Consider the following 19,091-nt stretch of genomic DNA (forward strand, 5'->3'; position numbering starts at 1 on the left):
ACTGCTGTACAAACTGTTCATAATTGCTTTAACTCTCAATTCTGAAACTCTGTTAAAAAGGCACCAAATATTTGGGTGCCGATTTAATGTTCTTGTCCAACCCAACTTGATATCGGGATCAGGCCATTAAATCTCCTAAGAGGCCTATTGCGACATTCGCGACACTCAAAACCTCTTGTGAAATTAAACGGAATCGCACGAGACGTCGCGATCTGGATCTCACCCGCACTGGGCAAGATCCAGTTCAGCATAAATATATGTTAGTCTAATTCTCCCAGTGCCTGGGATTCACCGGGAGTTCTGGGAGACCGCGCCAGGGCACAATTTAGTACTGGTTCACGCAAATGTGGACCAGTGGTAACAGCACCTGAGTGGGGGACAGGGGGTCCCCCACTGTCTGGGTGGCACTGCCAGGCTGTCAGGAGAACAACCATGATGCCAAGCTGGCAGTGCCAAGGTGCATGGGTGCCACTTTGCCCATTCTAAGGATCGGGCCCATGGGGTGCCTTGCCAATATTATGTGGGGTGGGGAGGAAGCTCAGGGGCATCGGAAGAAGTAAGTTGTGAAGAGGGGGTGCTAAGTCGGGTAGAAATACGAGACTCCGGGGGGGGGGGGGTGGTGCTGAGTCAGATAGAAATCTGAGACTCCGGTGGGGGTGCTGAGTCAGGTAGGAAGATCGAGGCTGCCTTTAAAAGTGGTAACCCGATTCGCAAGTGGTCTTCCTGTCTGGTGCCCAAAACTGACATAGAATTCTTTTTGTTGAATCGTGCCCTTGATTTATCTCTAAATTCTGTTTTCCCACTTTAAATCTGGTTACTGCAATTTTCTGTTGAACGCAAAACACTTTGTTAGCTCTTCTTTGCATTCTTCTGCTCTCTTAACATCAGTCATCTTAAGACATTCTTTCTGTCCCAATTCCCTGGTTATCTGGACAATAACTAGTTCTTTGGGAAGTCTGCTTCTATGCAGATTCAGTCCTGTCCATTCTTTCTTCTAGCAGAGTTGAGAGATGTTCACTCTCCAGTGTCCTGTCTCTAACTGCAAAATATCCAGCTAAAACTAAAACTTAAAAGCTTTTCTACCTTATAAGGCCTCCAGTTGCTGAGCAACCATTGATCGTTACTCTATTCTTCATGCTGTAGCTCTCTCTAAGCACAATATAAACAGAGTTGAATCAACCCCCACACATAGAAACACCTTTGTTCAGCATGAATCTAACTATAGGTGTTACCTTTTCTTCCACAAAAATATTAAATTAAACCGACTTAAACCTATACATTATTTCTAATGTTAACCAATACAAATATAAATCTCTTAAAACTACCATTGCTTTCCTAACAACATTGAAATTTATGGCTGTGAAGTATACTGAGGGGAGTAATTATTTACCAGTGACAGCAAATACATTATATGCAATGCAAACTGCAAAAATGCAAAATGCAAAATTTTAAATAGTGGAGAAAATAGGATAAACAGTCTGAGTCTAGAGTTTTGCTTCTCTGCATGAAAAGGCTTGGAGAACCAGCCCCTACATCAGTTAATTTATTACCTAGAGTTGTACAATTTCCACTTATCTGTCCCCTATCAATATGTTTAATATACCGCAATAAAAATAAGATGACAATACTTCTGATGGTCTTAGAAAAAGCAGATGGGAGAATAATAATAGAAAACTGTATTTTGGAAATAATTTTGTGGTCCGTTTTTGGATTTGATGGAGTAATAGCTCCAGTTTTACATCAGAGTGCGACGAACAAAGAGGGTGCGTGGTCGCTTTAAGTGCTGGTGCACTTGTGAAACAGCATACATGATTTTTTATGACTGTTAGAATATGAGTTTGATTTGTTTCCTCCCCCTTGCTGAATTGTTCAGAGACTCTGTCAGAGATCACAGAAAGTAATTTTTCCCATCAATCTCTGCTGTGCAGACCTGAACGGATGGAGTGGAAAAGGGAAAGGGAGGGGGGGGGGGGAGGGGGCAGCAGAAATCAAATCACTTAATTGCAGCATTTTTCATCAACGTCTTTTGTTTTATGGTGGTGGGGCTCTGAAGTAGCCGCCCATGATTCATGGCTGCCACAGCCGCCGCTAGCAGTTCAATCCTTCATTCTGGGCAGTTTGGAACTGAAAGTACCCACACAATTACTTTGATGAATATGACTTGTTTGTTTTTTTCCCCCCTCTCTTTCTTTTCATTGAGGGGAGATGCCGGGAGGTACAAAGATGATTCTACCTCACACGGGCAGTTTGAGCATTTACATATGGGATCATGGAAATGTCAAAGGATTTCTGTAGTAAAACACTGACATGTAAAGTGACTTCTGAATCTTGTGCCATCGCAGAAAGAGGGAGAGGATCAAATTGAAGGATTTTTTCTCGTGCTGCTTTGCCAGCACGAAACATAACCTCCTGACACAGGAGGTAAGGCAATAGTAGAATAATAAATTCTTTATTAACATTTCCATATCCACATTGCTTTTTGGCATTGTAACATATAATTTCTACATCCATTTTCTGATGTTTAAATATTTTCTGGTGTATTGAATTTTTAAATACAGTATAAGCCTTTTGAAACATGTTACAATGAATAGATACCACAATACTATTCCCATGGAATTTCTGCTTGAAAGTACCCACACAATTGCTGAAATATTGTGCAATGTTTCCTGTGCACTCTTCAAGTAATTTAGGAGTGTGGTGAAAAATGTTTAAATTCACCACCTCGATATAATTTACAGAAAAAATATTTTTGTTTTAATACAGTTTTAGTTGTGTTGATTCAGATGAGTTTTCATTGACCAGGTCACTGCAGTTCACTAAACGAGAGCTGTTGACAGGGTGGTAAAGCAGAGTCTCTAATCAGCCAGTGTGCAATGTTATTCTATTGTTACAGTCCTTGAATCATACAGTACAGATGGAAGCCATTTGTCCCATTCTACATGTGCCAGCTCTTTGGGTAAGAGATCACTTCAATTCTGCTGTTGTTTCTCTCTCGCCCTGCAAATCTTTCCTTTTCAAGTGTAAATCTGATTCTCTTTGAAAGTTACTATTGAATCTGCTTCCAGGCAGTGCATTCCAGACGATAACAACTTACTGTGTCAAAAAAAATCTTCCCTTGTTTCCTCTGGCTCTTTTTGTCAATTACCATAAGTTGTGTCCACTGATTAAGCATCCTTCTGCCAGTGGAATGTTATTCTTGAACATTCTTAAATTCTTAGGTAGAATGTGATTGTTCTAATCTGGGGTTTATACCTGATGGTATGTTAGTCAGACTCAGTATATTGGTTGGCATGATTGGGCTGATGAGAGCACTCGTATAGCAGTGACGCTCAAAGGATATTTAACAATTCAGAGAATGGTGTCTCTATGTGTGAAGCAGTTTTCAGACAGGCAATCCTGGTCCAGTCAATTCTCCAAAACATTCAAAACTGGCATGTTTGAAAAGGACAAAAGGAAAATAAATAATTGCCATTTGTACAGCACAGAATCACATTGCCGAAATATTGCAAAGCACTTCACATGGGAAATGGTATTGGGACAGCAGCAAATCACAGGAAGAAAGTACTTGGATTTATTAAATGCCTCCATGCCCTCAGGATATCCCAGAACACTTTAGAGTGAATTAAATACTCTGGTGTTGTGATGTGGAGCATGCAATAGCCAATTTGCACACAGCAAATTCCACAAACAGCAATGTGATAACGACCAGATACTCTGTGATGTCAGGTGAGGGATATGCATTTGCCAGGATGGGAGTGTAAATTCCCAAACTCTACAAATAGTCCCATAGTTTTGTCCACTTAACCAGACAGAAGGGACCTCAATTCTTTTTGTTTTTTTATAAATTTAAAGTACCTGACTCTTTTTTCCAATTAAGGGGCAATTTAAAGTGGCTAATCCACCTACCGTACACATATTTGAGTTGTGGGGGTGAAACACGCGCAGGCACGGGGAGAATGTTCAAGATCCACACGGACAATGACCTGGGGCCAGGACTGAACCCGGGTCCTCGGCGTCGTGAGGCAGCAATGCTAACCACTGCGCCACCTCGAAGGGGTCTCAATTTAACATCTCAACTCAATGACACCATCTACAACAGTGCATAAATTATTTCCTCTTTACTGTACTAAAATCCAATCGGGATTATGTGCTCAATTCTCTGGATCAGGATTTGAACCCACAACCTCTGAACCAGAGGAAAGAATGCTACCAACCCAGCCCCTTTATTATATGCGCTGTAACTCAACCAAAAGAGATGAACCAAGCACAATAATTGAAGAGCTACTCATTCAGATATTTTGAGGACATGCCTTGTCTTTGGCACCAGGCATTCTGGGAGTGCTGTCGGAGGCAGGGCACAAAATCTGAGCACCCGCAGCTAATGAAGGGGTATTAGCTACCATTAAAGGACTGCTATTTTGTGGACTTTCAGTGATTTGTTGTACATTAGCTCCGTCATGCATTGAACTTTGGTTGCTAAAGATGCAGGTTTGGCCCTATTAAAAAGAGAGAGCTATAAAGGAGACACTCAAAAAATTTCAGAGTCCGGTTTCAGGCACGTTTGTCAGGGTGTTTCTCGGTGGCTGGAGTACTGAGAATAGCACCACAATTAGCCATTTTTTGGGGCCCTGGGAAGTTTCTCCTCATCAACGCCACACTTAGAGAGATTTCCTGCACTGGGGAGCTCAGCTCGCCACCAGGGCCAGCTCCTCCGAGATCGGGGAACCATTTTAAACGCCTGCCCCAATCTCTACACCCCACCTTTTCAGGACACCCCGTTTTCAGAACCCCCACTCTTCACCCACCCAACCTTTCTTCACCTCCATCAGAGCCTTATTTCATGGGCGTGGCCCCCCCAGGCCCTGACCCTTGACAGTGCCAACCTGGCACCTTGGCACAGCTAGTCTGGCAAACTGGCAGTACGAGGTTGGCAGTGCCAAGGTGCTCAGGTGCCAGGGTACTACTCTACACTGGCCTCGACCACCGGGGGCTCTAATGGCCTGCGAGACCCCCTGAGATGGCATCATGCCTGGTCCATGTTTGTGGAAAGCAGTGCTAAATGGCACCCGGTTGAGACCTCGCAGACGCTGTCATTGACTCTGGATATTTAAATGAGCACCATGGCTAATTTAAATATCATTAGCTGGATCACGCCCTCGCTGGGCATGATCAAGATCACGCCGGGCGCCGCGAGTCTAGTGACTCATGTGAGGTTTTGCACCTGCCGTGGAGCCCAAGTTGGGACTCTCCCGTGATTCACCCATCGTTGGAAAATCGTGCCCAAAATCATTTATTTTGTAAGCCTCTCTAGGAAAACACCAATTGAATATAGCAACTGATCATCTGCTGCATTTCTGAAGCAATATTACGAGAAGGATTTCAAATAATACAAAATCTGGGTCTTTGATTAACTTTGCCTGCAATCTAAATGCAGGTTCCCTGTGCTCAACATTTTATACTAATTCACAGCACATCAAGAACATAATATGCCTCACATCTCTGTGCTAGAGAATATGGCTCCCATGTTTGAAGCAAGCTGATGCGTTTGGTGATTAACACAGTGGTATCAGTCCCATACATCTGCTATATTGAATGAGGTTCTCAGATTTTGTTTTTATTAAACATAGCAAAGATGTAGACGATAAATTGATATCAGTCGATATGACTGATGGGACAATTCTAGAATGGCAATGCTTATGACTGTGCTGCCTTTGGTGTAGGACCAGACATTTTACATTGATTGTATTACCTTTGTAATAAGCATGTATTTTAATGTCTGGATGAGTTTCAAAGGATACCGTGCATCTTGGTGTGTATGCAAGGCATTATGCTGGGATAGGTGGTCTTCATTTGGTGCCCCAATAACAGGAATTAAAACATTTTCACATGATACAATGTCACATTATAGAGTGTAAAATTCCAATATTCTGGATGGTGTGTGTATTTGGCATATAGGCATCAAAAAAAGGGACTAGATCTGAAATGGACAGGAGCAGAATGCCTGTTTGATACCCCTTTTATTAAATTGATCTGCCTTCGGATAGGCAATATTCAGTGCAATGGGGTTTACAGATAACCTAGCCTCCTTAATGAGATCACTCAGTAGTTACCAAAAATGGTACGTATTTTAAAAAGTAGGCTTACATTAACACTGCAATGAAGTTGCTGTGAAAAGTCCCTAGTCGCCACATTCCAGTGACTGTTCGGGTACACTGAGGGAGAATTCAAAATGTCCAAATTACCTAACAGCACATCATTCGGAAGTTGTGGGAGAAAACCGGAACACCCGGAGGAAACCCACGCAGACACAGGGAGAACTTGCAGACTCCACACAGACAGTGACCCAAGCCGGGAATCGAACCTGGGACCCTGGAGCTGTGAAGCAACAGTGATAACCACTGTGCTACCGTGCTGCCCACATTGGGGAGAAAGGGAGTTAAAAGATTTTCAGGTAGAGATAGAAGCAAAATACTGTGAATGCTGGAGATCTGAAATAAAAGCAGAAAGTGCTGGAAAAAATTAGGTCGAGCAGAATCTATGGAGAGAAAAATGAGTTTACGTTTTGAGTGAAAATTACTCTTCCAAATTGAAGTGAGGTCAAACTCTGATGATTTTTCTGCTGTTGAAAAAGAGGGAGGTTCATGTGGAATAAAAGGCCAGGTCAGAGATAGAAAATAAGGTGCAGAATATTCAATGACAAAGATGTCTTGAAACAAAAGGCAAGTAATAGTGGTAACGTTGTAGTAAAGAAACAAAGCATTCATCCAGACTATACGTTAATAGCAGAGTAAAAGTCAGTACTGTCTAAAAACGAAAACATGAGAACAAGATGCAGACTGGTAAGTGGGGGGGGGGCGGGGGGGACGGGGGGGATGGGGGGGGGAGGGGGGGGGAAAGAGTTCATGGTCTGAAGTTGTTGGACTTGATGTTGTTGAGTCTAGAAGGCTGTAAACTGCTAAATCAGAGGATGAGGTGTGGTTCCTCCAGCTTGCATTGGGTTTCTTTGGAATGTTGTAGCAGGCTGAGGACAGAAATGTGGGCATGAGAGCAAGATGGTGAATTGAAATGGCAAACGAAAGGAAGGTCAGGGTTATGTTTTCAGGCTAAGCGAAGGTATCACCCAGTTAATGTTTCGTCTCATGCTTATGGAGTGTTCGAAGGTGTTCCACAAAGTGATCATCCAGTCTACATTCAGTGGAGACTGCATTATGAGCAGTGAATACAGTAGACTCAATTGAAAGAAATGCAAGGAAATCATTGCTTGCACCTTGGACAGTGGCGGGGTGTTTCATCTCCTGTGATTGCATGGGAAGGTGCCTTGGTAATGGTGTGTTGGTGGTGATGGAGGAGTGGACCAGGGTGGCATGGAGGGAATGGTCCTTTAAGAATGTTGACAGGGGAGGTGAAGATGTATTTATTGGGAGAAATGACAAAGGGTAATCTTTTGAATGAGGAAGCTGGTGTAGTGGAAAGTGAGGACAAAGGCATCCTGTCATAGTTCTTCTGCGGTGAAAGGGCTGAGAGCAGACGTGTTCAGGAAAAAGGAAAACAAGTCGGAAGGGCCATTGTGTAAGGTAAATAATGCCATGAATCCATTGCATCCACACTAGCATCTGGATGGGGCCTTGGTTTAATGTCTCATCTGAAAGACGGTGTTGTGGTTAGCACTGTTGCCTCGAGTGACTGTGTGGAGTTTGCTCATTCTTCCCGTGTCTGCATGGGTTTCCTCCCATAATCCAATGGTGTGCAGATAGGTGGATTGGCCATGCTAAATCGCTCCTTAGTGTCTAGCGGTTAGGTGGAGTTATGGGGATAAGGTGGGGCATTGGGCCTAGGTAGAGGTTCTCTTTTGGGGGTTGGTGCAGACATGATGGGCTGAATGGCCTCCTTCTGCACTGTAGATATTCTATGATTCCTGTTGGCCCATTTCCATGTTTTAAATTCTATTTAAAATATAGATTGTGGAATGAGGAGCACTTTTACTGCTTCATTGCAGCTCTGAAAATAATTTCTAGCTCCTATTCTGCACTCCTCCTTCTTGCTCACTTCCTTATCCCGCTCCCCACTGCCAAGGGCCTACCTAAGAGCCACTGCTGGCTTTGTGTAGCAAATTCACAGGAATGAACTCCAATTAAACATTTATCCAAAAATAGCTCTTTTTGGGTACTGCTTCTTCTATTTGGGTTAGCATTTTGATTTCCAACAGCTTTGCAGAAACAGCTCCTAATTGGGTACTAATCAGCACTCGGGAGGATTTCCATTCACAAGTTGACGAATGTACACCGGCAATGGGTTGGCAAAATCCCCATATCATTGTTGAGTTCAGAGTCTATCGTTCCTATGACTGGCATGTGCTGCAGTGGAGTAAGGGGTGGCATAGCTGAGCAAGTTCACATTTAAAATACACATTCAACGTCTGATTTCGCTGCCGCTGAAATTCAATGAAAAGAAAACTCACTGCTCTATCAGTGGAAAACAGAAAAATATTTCAGGAAATTCAAAACTCTACGGGCGAGATCTACCGGTCGTGTTGCATCTGAAAAGCAGTGCAACGGCCCGGCCAGTAGATGCTGGGTGATCCCTCTTCCGGGATCTACCCAGCTCGTGAGATCTAACGCGATCTCGCGAGACATCGCAATGTGAATCTCGCCCATTGTGGGGGGGATCACTTTCTGGCAAATCTGATTATTAGAGTGAGACAGCTAGTCTCACTCCAATATGAATTCCCGTGATCTAACCAAGGCGTTAGATCTAGCCCCCTGGCCTTCGAGATCTTGGGCGAGCACAGCCCAGTGCTGGTCTCCACAAACAGGGACTAGATGGAATGGCACTCGTGGGGTTCTCCCAGGGGACTGGAGGCACAGGTGATTGCCCTTTGGGCAGAGTGGCACCCTGGCAAAGCTGGTGCCACTTGGGAACCCTGGCACTGCCAGCCATCTGGATGCCAGGCTAACACTGCCATGGTGCCAAGGTGGCACTTTTCGTACGACAGAGATCAGGCCCGCAAGTGCCTTGGAAGGTTGCGTGGGGGTGGCCGTAGACCCCCTTCTCGGTGAGTTGCGGCTTGGGGGGTCAAGAGATCGGGACGGCATTTTAAAAAGGCTTTGTGAGCTCCTCAGTGCATAAAACGGACTAAGTGCGGCCACGGCCGCGCATCCACTGCTGAGAGCCCCTTTCTACCTGACTGGTCGTTCGATAGTGGGGTGTTTCTCGGCGCTCCGAGCACCAGGTTACACCCGGCTAATCGCACGCTATGGGTCTTTGTTCCCATTCGGGTAGATCGCGTCCCAGATTTTAAAAATTAGTTTCAAAACTTTCATGCCATCTGTTTGCACTATTCTTTCAATATCTTATAGTTTAGGCAATTAACTTGACACCGGGCAGACACCTGTTGGATCTGAGGCAGTGTTATCGCTCAGAGATTTACATTTTGATGATGTTTGTTGCTTCAGATCGGCTTGCTTCTCCTTTCAGAAGATAAAGGTGTCGGAATGGGGAAAAAGTGGGTGAAGGATAGGCACTCGCCCCGTTTGCAAAATTAGGGTGAAACATTCTTTTCATTTTAGTCTTACTCGCATGAGAATCAAGATCTAACAGTGTTAAAGCCTATACTATTAGCTTCACGCGAACAAATATGTTGGCACAGTGACTGTCACCAGCAGTGGCATATAATGACAGAATGAGAGAACCTTCAGGTTTGTTCTGTTGAGAGAATAGGTTTAGCAGGACAAAGTCGTCACTTACTGTCTTTTACATTGAGCCGTATAGTGGACAACTTTAGCCTCTTCATTTCTAAGGTAATTAACCTTTTATACATTGACCTGTTCTAAGTCAACTGTCCCCGACAGCAGCAAGTTAGCCGACTTTTCACAATTGGGGAAAATCTTTTGCTGTCGTACACAGCATAAATAAGAATGATTTCTGTTCAGAGTTCCACCCTTCTTTGTTGCCTTGAACAGGTTTGACAGAACCCAGAAGCTGTGGGCCCTGATTCCTGCGCAGTTCTGACAGAACAATGACAGCATGCGATTTAGAAAAGCAATGAACCAGACTTGCTCTCTTCGAATCAGAAACCCGACTGCATTAAAGATAGAACAAAATACATTTGGAACACAGCAAGTGATCGTCTTTAGGGCTGTACTCTGATCGACAGACTGTTGCTGTTGCATGCAGCATTGCGAACACTCGAAGCGAGTAATCAGGTCTTGGGGCTTCAGATCACCAAACTCCACCACATCTCAAGTCTGAAGCTGAGAACAAATTCCAATTCATTACTCTGTGAAAACCCACATTGAGGCAGCACAGATGGATTCTCCCCCTCCCACTCCGTGGGGCTGGACCACTTGGGATTTTGAAAGCACATTCACCTCCATGCTCGCGGGGATTGAATCCAGATGTAATTACACAAATGCAGCCCCCCCTCTCCGACTGATTGGACCACCAAAGCCTCAAGAGAAAAAAGGGCTTGCAGCCTGCCACTCGACTGGCAGCTATCTGATTCTTCCCACTGCAAAGCAGCCTCCCCTCCCCATCCTCGCCAGGCTTCAAAAATATATTAAAAACTTGCTGGTTGCAAAATTCACCTCCCTCAGTGCCGTGGGCATCGGCTTTGTTGAAAATTCCGCCTGCTCCTGCCAGCCTCCGGCACGGTGCATTCCTAACATTATCCCGTTTGAGGACCTGATGTCCATGCACTAAAAAGATGCAGATTGTGATGTCAGTCAATGTCAAAAGCTGATTTGACGCCAGACCTGCCATTTTGACCCCACTGCTCGAGTTAAATCCTCTTTTAAACATGCACAGTCAAACATATCTTCAGCAGCACATGGGAACCCTGCCTCCAGCTTTATTTAAAGGCATCATTACAACTTGTAGGTTAGCTGCCTATTACTTTCTCCTGGCTCTTGATGAGTTTGTGGAATTACCGATTGTGATAACCCTCACGAGGACCCCGAGGGATCACTGATTGATCTCCCTGTGGGCATCATAGAATGCGGGTTCCCATGGTAAGCGGGCGGAGGCCTTCCCAATTGGGGCTCACCAGCAGGACCTTTAAATGGACCTAGATGGCAGTTCCTGACAGTCCTGGGCTGGGATGTTTTTAATGTGTCACACGGTAGCGGCTTAATTTTCAGTTTAAAATACACCGGTTTGACCTTTCACTCATTACACTGTTTTTAAAAATTTTCTCAGGGGGTGGCCATTGTTGGCAAGACCAGCATGTATTGCCTATCCCTAATTGCCCTTCAAAAGGTGATGGTGAACTTCCAGAAACAGTGAAGGAACGGTGATATAGTTGCAACTCAGGATGGTGTTTGGATAGCGGTGGAACTTTCAGGTGGTGGTGTTTCCGTGCATCTGCTATTCTTGTCCTTCTTGGTGGTAAATATCACCGGCTTCGAAGGCGCTATTTAAGGATCCTTGGTAGATTGCTGCATGCGTTTTGTAGATGGTACACATTGCTGCCACTGTGCATCAATAGTGGAATGAGTGAATGTTTAAGTTGGTAGATGGGATGCTTTGTTGTGATGGTGTCCAGCTTCTTTAATGCTGCTGGAGCTGAGCCCATCCAGGCAAGTGGAGAGCATTTCATCACCCTCCTGATTTGAGCCTTGTAGATGGTGGACAGGCTTTGGAAAGTCAGGTGGTGAGTTATTCACTACAGAATTCCCCACCTCTGATCTGCTCTGTTAGCTACAGTATTCATATGGCTGATCCAGTTCAATCGATAGTGGGGGATTTAGCGTTGATAATGCCACTGAATATCAAGGAGAGATGATTAGATTCCCTCTTGTTGGAGATGGTCATTGCCTGGCACTTACACAGTGTGAACCTTACTTGCCACCAATAAAAAACTGAGCCCGAGTGTTGTTCAGGTCTTTGTTGTACCCTCAATAACGACACTTAGAGAGTAAAACGGTAAAGAAGGCTTTAATAAGCCAAGAACTAGCCTGGTGCCGAGACGGGTGCTAACTGGGTGCCGCCCACAAGGCGGCCCCTTATATACAACTCCCAGGTGGGCGGAACCGGAGGCGGAGTCCCCCAGGGTTCCAAGCCCGGTCTTAAAGGGGACATCACCTTACATGATGATAAGGGTACAGTAATACAGTAACCGTTCATCACAGTCTTGTTACATTTGAGCATGGACTGTTGCAGTACCTGAGGAGCCGTAAATGGTGCTGAACAGTGCACAGTCACCTGCAAACATTATAACTTCTCACCTTATGATGAAGTTGAAGATGGTTGGGTCTAGGACACTACCCTGAGGAACTCCTGGCTTCAGTTTTGCTTGGGCTCCTTGATGTCTCACACAGTTAAATGTTGCCGTGATGTCAAGGGCAGCAACACTCACCTCACCTTTTGAATTCAGCTCTTTTATTCATGCTTGGACCAAGGCTGTAATGAAATCAGGAATTGAGCAACCCTGGCAGAACCCAAACTAGGCATCAAGGTGTGGTTTATTGCAGAGTGAGTGCCACTTCTTAGCACTGTCAATGACCAGCACTTTGATGTTTGAGAGTAGACTGATGGTGCAGTAATTGGCTGGATTGAATTTATGCTGTTTCTTTGTGGATAGAATATATATCGGCAATTTTCCATTTTGCTAGGTAGGTGCCAGTGTTGTAGATGTTCTAGAACACTTTGGCTAGATGCGCAGCAAGTTTTGGAGCTTGTGTCTTCAGTACTATTGGTGGAATATTGTCAGAGATCACAATCTCTGTGGTATCCAGTGCTTTAGCCATTTCTGCGTATCGTATGGAGTGTATCAAATTGGCTGAAGACTGGCATCTGTGGTGCTGGGGACCTCGGGAGGAGGCTGAGTAAGACTCTGCACTTCTGACCGAAGATGGCAGCAAAATGCTTCAGCCCTGTTTTTTTGCACTGATGTGCTGGGCTCCCCATCATTGAAGATATTTATGAAACTTCCTCCTCCAGTTAGTTGTTTAATTGTCCATCACCATTTACAACTGGATGTGACAGGACTGCAAAGCTGAGATCTGATCTATTGGTTGTGGGATCACTTAGCTCTGTTTACTCATTCTGCTTATGCTGTTTGGCAGCAAACTGGACCTCTGTTGTAGCTTCACCAGGTTGACACTTCATTCTTAGGTATGCCTGGTGTTGCTCCTGGGTCTCCTGCACTCTTCATTAAACCAGGGTTGATCCCCTGTCTTGATGGTAACACTGATGTAAATTTAGTTTTGAGACAAATGATGGAGAACTATCAGGAAGGTGAATGCAACATGAAGATTGCGTTCATCCATCTAGAGAAGGCTTATGACCGGGTGCCCAGGGAAGAAGTCTGGAAGTCTGCTAGAATTTGTGAAGTCCCTGAGCAATACATACAAGAGATGAGAGGCAAGAGGCAGGCAGCAACATACAGAGTGAGAGCAGCTTTGAGTTGCAGTGCAACAGAGGAGACTGTAAGCTGGAGAGGCAGCGAGGAGGAGAATCAGCCATCGGAAGTGTTGGTGCTGATCGTAAGTGTCAGCCAGAGGGAGGGTTGGGAAAATTGAGAGGCAGCTCCAAAATGGCGCTGACTGGGTCACTCAAACTTATGTCACACCTGGCATAACGCAATGTCAATGCAAATTCACAATGTTGAACAGAAACATCAGGTCTAAATTGAAACAACTTAAAATGGGGTGGCTTAAAGTGAGGACTTACTGGTTTATCTTTAACAAATAGGTTTAAAAAGCAGCCTAAATTTATTGTGGGCTTAAATCATCAGTTCTGCTCCATTTAAAATTATACTGTTTTGTACACTTTTTCTGTCCTTATTCCTCCTCCTGAAATTCAGCACTTCAAGCTTCTTTGGGTTAGATTTCATCTATCGCTCATCAGCAATTTCACGAGTCTATGTCACCATGTCACCCTAAAGTCCACTACTATCTTCTTCACTACTTACTACGTTGCCAGGTGTTATACGATTTGCAAAGTTGGAAATTGTGCCTTGTATCACCAAATACAGGCTATTAGTAGCCATCCAAAAGAACAGTAGTCCCAAAATGAACATTTGGGACATCACTGTATACTTCTCTCCAGTCTGGTAAACAACCAATCATCACTAGTCTCTGCTTTTCATCACTACCTAATTTCAAAAGGACAGAACATCAACATAATGACAGAATTAAACAATTGAACCGGAACACATTCACATACATACATGTACATGTGCATCAACATACACACACACACACACATACACGCACACACATGCTCATCTGTCTTTCTAAAAAGTGATGTGTGTGTGTTCTGAAAGTTTCAAAATGGAATGAAAATAGTTGAAAGCTTGTGTCATTTATTTTGGTGACTACTCAGCTGGCACTGAATTACAGCACAGTGAATTTATTGATCATTCAAATATCCACACATAAAGATATAAACCATAAACCTTTAACCAATATTTTTAAAACAATGTACTTCTGGCAAGAAAGGAAAGCAAGAGAAATGAATGTAAAGCAATCAAAAGGGGAATTGCATTTTTGGAATTATATCCTGTCTACAGCAGAGAGCTATAGGTTAATACAAAAAGAAATGTTACAGTGACTCCATATTCACCTTCCCTCATGCAGCAATAAGAAGGATTAGGCAGGTTCATGAATGTACTATATTTATTTCTGCAATATAAGAAAATGTATTTCTGTAATATGCATCCACTATGCATGCCCCGTTAAAACAGTTCAATTTTTAATAGGGTTAATGCTTTCATTTGTCATTCAACATGCTGCGCATTACCACCTTGTAGTAGGATTTACTTACACAGTTTGTGCAGTAGACCTCAATGGTGCAGTATATATAAATGTGAGCACAATTTTTCAAAACAAGGAAAGTGGGATTGCAAAACCAGTGATAACTGGTAACTGATCAAATTTCATTACAGCCTTCCTGGGGTCTGGGATAATTTAACTTCTTGTGGTGCGTAAACGAAAGTTTGAAGTCAGTGGCTTGCTAGAATATAAGTAATCCTGATTTTAACCAATGTGAAGCAGCAATGATCAATGTTTTTGAGAGAAACAGAGTTAACGTTTTGAATCCAATGGGATTTCTTCAGAAGCAGCAAAATGTGTTTGTGTGTCTGTGTGTGTAAATCATATTTTATTGGCTCTTTTTTCTCACAGTCTAAATAGTATTCTGATTTGGCAAAGGTATGTCCTCGTAAAAAGGAACTTAGACTTTTGTGACGAATCGAGGATGTGACAGGACTGCACAGTGGTAAGCCAGTTCACCCCTTTCATCTGATTATGACAAATTTCACTTGCAGTTTTCTGCTGCAATGAATGTTGCACATACCCCCAACCATTAGGAGCCTACAGGAAGTGACCAAGGCAGTGCTCCTGAAAAGGACTACCATTGGATACTCAAGAAATGGCCAAATATTTTTTGTGGAAAAATAGTGGATTCAGGAGGGGCAGGAGCAAGTAAGATTTTAATTTAGTTACCTGTCTTACTTTGCAAGGCGAAAACAAGAATAAATTACATTTTTTATTTTGCACTTATGTAATAAAATATCCCAAGGTACTTCATCAAAGTTTTATCAGCAGTATTTGACACCAACTCGCATAAAGAGATATTCGGGCAGATGATCAAAAGCAAATAAGTAGGCTGTAAGGTTTCAAAAGGAGGAAAGAGAGGCAAATAAATTTAGGGAGTGAATTCCAGGGCCTAGGCAACTAAAGGCATGACCACCAATGGGAGATTCACAAGGCCAGAATTTGAGAAATGTAGGTACCTTGGAGGTTTGCAAGGCTGGAGGCCTCATCATCGGGCTGCCCATGTATAAATTTGCATGTTGAAGGATAGCGAATTGCTTCCTGAATTGCTTCAGGTGCAATTCACCTCTGGCAGGAGAACGTCTCCCAAATGGAGAATCCCGACCAGGAATTTGAAAATCACGGCACGGCTTAAGTGGCAGCCATTGCATTTCATTGAGTACATGGCTCAAGGTAAGTGGGACTTTGTGGAAGCTAGGACATGGGCAGAAGAGTTTTGGATGACCTCAAATTTATAAAAGGAGATCAGTCAGGAGAGTGTTGGAATAGTCGAGTCTAGAGGTAACAAAGGCAATGAATGAGGGTTTTAGCAATAGGTGAGCTGAGGCAGGAGCAAATGCAGGCAATGTTACAGAAGTGGAAATAGACAATCTTAGTGATGTTATGGTGTGGCGGGAAGCTCATCTTGAGGTGAAAAATGACAATTTTGAACAATCAGATTCAGCCTCAAACAAATGCCAGAGAGAGAAATAGAGTTGGTGCCTAGGGAACAGAGTTTGTGGTGGTAGAGAGAACAATGGCTTCAATCTTCCCAATGTTAAATTAAAGAACATTCTGCTGATCTAATATGGGATGTTGGGTGTCCGTGTCCAAATGCAGCAAGACCCTGATAATATTCTGGTTTGGGCTGATATTCTTGTTGCATAAAGGCCAGGCAATTACCATCTGCAACAAGAATCTAACCATCTCCCTTTGACATTCAATGGCATTACCACTTGTTGAATCCCCCACTATCAATTTCTTAGGGGTTACCATTGAGAAGAAACTGAATTATACCAGTCATATAAATACTGGGCACGATTCAGTGGACTTGAGTTAAGTGCCTTTCTCCATGCCTGCAGCATTGAGAAATATTGCGTTGTTCAATGGCACTTTGCTTTTTTGGGGGACCTTGGAGAGATTCTCTCCGCTGAAGCTGCACTTAGATTTAATGATTTCCTCGGAGATCGGCGTTCCGTTTTGTCTGGCTGTCCCAATCTTTTCCTCCCACTTAATCGGGTTCTTCCCTCCCCCCCCATTTTAGACCCCCCCCCCAGCTCATCCCTCCAACATTAGGGAGGTCCTAATGGCACTGCCAAGGTGCCCAGGTGCCAGAGGGAGAGCCAGGGTGCCACCCATCCTGTTCTCGATCAACCGGGGGTCTCCAATGACCTGGGAGACCTCACCAGCTGCTGTTTTAACTGATTCATCTTTGTGTGAACCAGTAGTAAATGGCACCCTGGCGAGGTCACCCAGGCATGGCGTTGAGTCCTGGGCACTGGGTGAATCCGGCAAACGCATATTTTAATGATCCACATGGCTCACTTAAATATGCTAATCTGGTTCACGACCAGTCCCAAAACCAAGTCGGGAGTGAAGAGGCCATTGAATCGCTCCCACTGTGGCCATAAAAGCAGGTCAGTGGCTGAAAATTCACCTCCCGACACCACAACGTCTGTCCAAAAGACAAAGTTAGGAGTCTCCACTTTCCAGGATGAGTGTTGCTCCAGCAATATTCAAGAAGCTTGACACCGTCCAGGAAAGAGCAGCCTGTTGATTGGCACCCGATCCACTATCTTAAGCATTCACTGCTTCCACCACCCACGCACAGTGGTGGCATTGTGTCCCATCTACAAGGTACATTACAGCAATTCATCAAGCTTCCTTCAACAGCACCTTCCAAACCCGCGACCGCTCCCACCAAGAAGGTCAAGGGCAGCAGATAGGTGGGAACACACACCTTCGGGTTCCTATTCAGGCCACACAATATCCTGACTTGGAACTACATTGTCGTTCCTTCGTTGTCATTAAGTCTGAATTCTGGAATTCCTTTATAAAAGCATTGTGGATGTCCCAACACCACATGGACTGCAGCAGTAGAAGGTAGCTCACCACCACCTTCTCAAAGGCAATTAAGGAATAGGCAATAAATGCTGGCCTAGACGGCAACACCCACATTCCATTAATCGTTTTTAACAAAGCAGTCTGATAATTTAGCAATGATGGAGGTGTCGAGAGATGCGCTCGTGGGAGATAGTGGAGTGTCAACAGTATATATGTGGGAACATTGTACGTCTTGGATGATGATGCTTAGGGACAGCATGTTGATGAAAAATAAGAGGAGCCAAATATATATCGTTCGGGAGGAGGGGGGGTGCATACCAAAGATAAGAATCTGAAGGCAGGAAAATAAGTCACTGTAGGTGATACACTGATGCTTAAAGGAGAAGATACCAGGGGAGTGTGAGGTGTGAGTTGATGTTAAGAGTCACAATGCTACTGCAACAGGTTGGCTGAGGCAAGTGGCCTTATTGAAATAGATTGCAGCTGCTTTTTGCATTACTGTGGTTTTTTTTCCAATACCAATTGCACCATGCTGCTTTCAGTCTGAATACCAGAACAAAAATGTTGTTTATCTCCCTTCCTTTCACTGACGGCAACTGCATCTGGGGTGACCTCTTCACTGTTCCCTCAACTGGATTAATGCTGGGATTAGCAGGGGGTAAGAGACAGTACATCATATCAATCTACAGACTAAATGCTTCTACTTACAGAAATTGGAAAACAAATTGAAATTGAATTAGAAACTAACGATCAAGCAAGGTACTTTTCTAAAGTAATTGTTTGTGTTGCGGTTTCCTTTCGACATTTAAGTGCTCATCCTGATAAGAAATTCATATTTTATTAATTGGTGAACCATTTAAATTAAATGTATTTCCTTTCTTTTGCCTTCCAATCTTACATATGATGACAGCTTTGTGGAAAATGCATTTTGTTCTTGGAACACATTGCTGGAATAATGAAAAACAAATCAAACAGTTCTGAAATTTAAACAATTTTATTATGAAATGCACCATTGATCAAAATTGTACTTTAAAAAAATGTAATTGTCACATATTTTTGGATTTAAAAAAATGTATCTTTTCAAGTTTCAATTTGGAACAAAGTTTAATTTGAAAATATAATTATTATTTTCTGAGTGCATCGGTATTTGTAATTAAAATGAAGGGATATAGAATACTTTTTCCATCATGTGTTTTCTTACTCAGGGCACAATATTAGATGAACCACGGAGGCCTCTATATTTTGACATAATCAGCAATAGAGATACCCTTCTACAGTTATTGGGCAATCACCAATTGCAAAAGAACAACTGTTACTCTCCTGCTTACCTCCCATATCCCTTAATATTACTCTTTCATCAATATATTTCCTGCTTTAACAATGGTTTGAGGCAAGAAAACTTAACGTTAAACCATCCTCTAATTTTCCCCTTAATTCTTCTTATAACTGAGTAATTTTTCCATGAATCAGGAAAGATGAGTGATCAGGCACCAG

This window comes from Scyliorhinus torazame, chromosome 4 (genome assembly GCF_047496885.1).
Source record: "Scyliorhinus torazame isolate Kashiwa2021f chromosome 4, sScyTor2.1, whole genome shotgun sequence".
In the NCBI taxonomy this organism is placed as follows: domain Eukaryota; kingdom Metazoa; phylum Chordata; class Chondrichthyes; order Carcharhiniformes; family Scyliorhinidae; genus Scyliorhinus; species Scyliorhinus torazame.